Genomic DNA, 2,717 nt, shown 5'->3' with positions numbered 1-2,717 from the left:
GATTCCCATGTTTTTAGGATTCTTCATAGTGTTCCTTGTCAGATGGTTATGACTTTTGCACTAAATATATACTGTTTTTTTTTTTAAATCTTTTGGAGATTAAATAAATCATTTCTTTAGACCCCTCTTATTTTAGGCCAGTAATTTCATGCTTCAAGAGTTGCAAACTTTATTAAACTAGGAAATTAGTAACAGAGGTCTCAGGTGAAAGAGGTAGTACAAAGAAACTAATGAAATTGATATTTCAGTTTCACAGACCTTCTCCACTAAATACTCGTAGAATTCGTTTATACAAACATTAGAGTCCAGTTCCTTGACTATATGAAATACTAGGCATGAAGTGAAACATGGCCTTGGTGGAGGACTTATTTTCCAGTTGATGACTGTCGTCAAACTGGGTTGTGCAAGATTATAAATAAGACACTATATCATTTCCATTCTGACAGGCATATCAAAACATTCTTTTACCCTTTTGATTACAGCAAAGAACCTTTAGATGTGATTCTTCAAATGTTTTGGATCAAATCATGTTGCTAGAACACACTCATTGAGTTCTCTATTGTTTCTGATTTCTGCCAGAGCTTTACTGGCATATCTGACTGAAAAGTTTGAACTTTATGAAATGAGTAGTGAGTTTTATTCTGAAATGAACTCTATTGTGTATTTGTTGAGTACTTGTTTTTTCCTTTATTAGCTACCAACATACTTCATTCACAGCAACAAAGGTCGCATGAACGAACTTCTCTTAATCGTATTTACAGTGTACTTATTCACAGTGCTCTACTGCAATAATTGTGTATGTTTATGCTCTTGCTGCTCCAATTTACATATCTTTTTTGGCTCCCTGAGCTTTCTTACAATTCTTCGTTCTTGGTTGCAGGAATTGACCTCGACAATGTCAATTAAAAAAAGACCTTCAAGGGTTTTGAAGGCAGCGAAGAGTGTTTTTAAATCTTATAATGGGACACGACTATTTTATCTTGGGTTCTTTTACTTTTCCTCCTGTGGCATAAAAACTTTGTTCATTGTAATTCTCTTTCGTTCAGTTTTGATGCTTTGCTTCCAAATTAGGTGTTTTCTTAGTTGAAGATAGCAATCCGTACATCTAGGTCGAACCATTAATGATGCCCACAATGAAGGGGCATGTAGCTGAGTAGTACAGTAGCACACTGGCAAATGGCAAATCTGGGGTTCAAATCTTAGTATGAATACTTTTCAAGATGGGTATAGAGCTAGTTTTGCAGAGTAAATCAGGAAAATATAGCCCAGACCCTCTAAAATATTACTGTACAAGATTAATCACAAGACAAGTATGTGTAGATAGCCATCCTTAGAAAGATATCCAATCCACAGACACCAAACAAAACACTTATGGCTGCAAGAAATCAAACTATAAAATGAAATCTTAAAGATGTCCACTCTTTAATCATCATCACACACCATAGCAGAAAAGGCTGTTAATCTGTTTCTGAAGGTTTAGCTTAACTTCATAGATTGGCTGACATATGAAACAAACTAAAACTTATCTACCTTTTCCACCTTCACAACAGGATTTGCTTTCTCAATGGCCGCTCGGCCAGCTGCCCTGTAATCAAAGGGGCAATTATGCTTGTCCGAATAGCGGTGCAAAGAACAAAAGGTGTTCCCACAACGGCAATTGAAGCCTGTCAATCCAACACGTTTCTTGCAACAATTGCAACGGGTCGGGACCTGCTTTGCTCTCTCTTGTCCTTGGCCTGGCCTGATTCTCCATTGGAAGAGCCGGGCAAACCCTCCAATTCTGCCTGATTAGTTAACTGGAAGGCGGGTTCAGAAACCTCAGCCAGCTTCGCAATATTGTCATTGCTATGTTCGACTGATGAAGTCGAGGACGAAGTCTCTGTAGCATTTGGAGCAAAAATTCATTGTAGCCGCACTTCCGAAAAATCCACAATTGTTCGCACACAGAAGAGGCCCTTCGGGAGGCTGGCAGCCAGTCTCATCGTGATCTCTTTTCTTGCTTTCTTGAGCCATTATCTCTAAATAATTTAATGAAAACTGAGAATAGGAAGATGTATTTGTTAAAAAAATAATCCAATTACTGGATCTGTAGCGATCGCATTCAAGCGTTAAAACTTCAATTCCACGGTGTTAATCCGCCTCGGCATTTAAAGACTCAGGGAAACACAACAGGGTTCTGAAATAGAACTTATCAGAGATGCCTTTAAGAGATGGCAGTTTCGTCTGTTAATTCTGCCTTTCTTCAGTTTAGCACCTTAATTCCACCTGCTGTTTAGACCTGACCTGATTTTGACATAAAAAAGTTGGAAAAGAAATTTTAAAGCAGTGAAAACTGAGCAAAAAAAAATTAAATTAACGCACTATGGATCACAGAATACATGCGCATCCTCAGTATGGCAACAATTCCAGATTTTCGTTCCCTTTTTGCAAGTAAACGAAACTGCAAAGCAACAATTACAGATTTCTGTTCCCATTTTGCAAGAAAAGTAACTTACAGGTAAGTCTTTGTTTTATTGTATTTCGGGTGTGTTTTCTCTGCAATATATCAAGGGAGTTTCGTTTTTACTGTTCATTCTTTTCGGGGCAAAACTAGTGGCAAAGCTCAGGACTCAAATATAAGTCGTGTTAATCAAGAATTTTCGTTGATGCTTACAATTTCGCTTATAGCTGCGTCGGTAACCCAGTGAACTCTCCAAATCAGCTCATACTCGCCTTTT

General features: G+C 37.8%; 1 pseudogene; it reads right to left on the bottom strand.

Annotated features, from left to right (window-relative positions):
* Positions 1–1,186: 1,186 nt before the first annotated feature.
* Positions 1,187–2,459, bottom strand: LOC149244238 (zinc finger A20 and AN1 domain-containing stress-associated protein 8-like; annotated as a pseudogene).
* Positions 2,460–2,717: the final 258 nt, after the last annotated feature.

Source organism: Pinus tabuliformis, chromosome 8, assembly GCF_031772625.1.
Source record: "Pinus tabuliformis cultivar Carrire ecotype Pingquan chromosome 8, CPIR1, whole genome shotgun sequence".
NCBI classification, from domain to species: domain Eukaryota; kingdom Viridiplantae; phylum Streptophyta; class Pinopsida; order Pinales; family Pinaceae; genus Pinus; species Pinus tabuliformis.
This window is presented reverse-complemented; position numbering and strand designations above follow the sequence as displayed.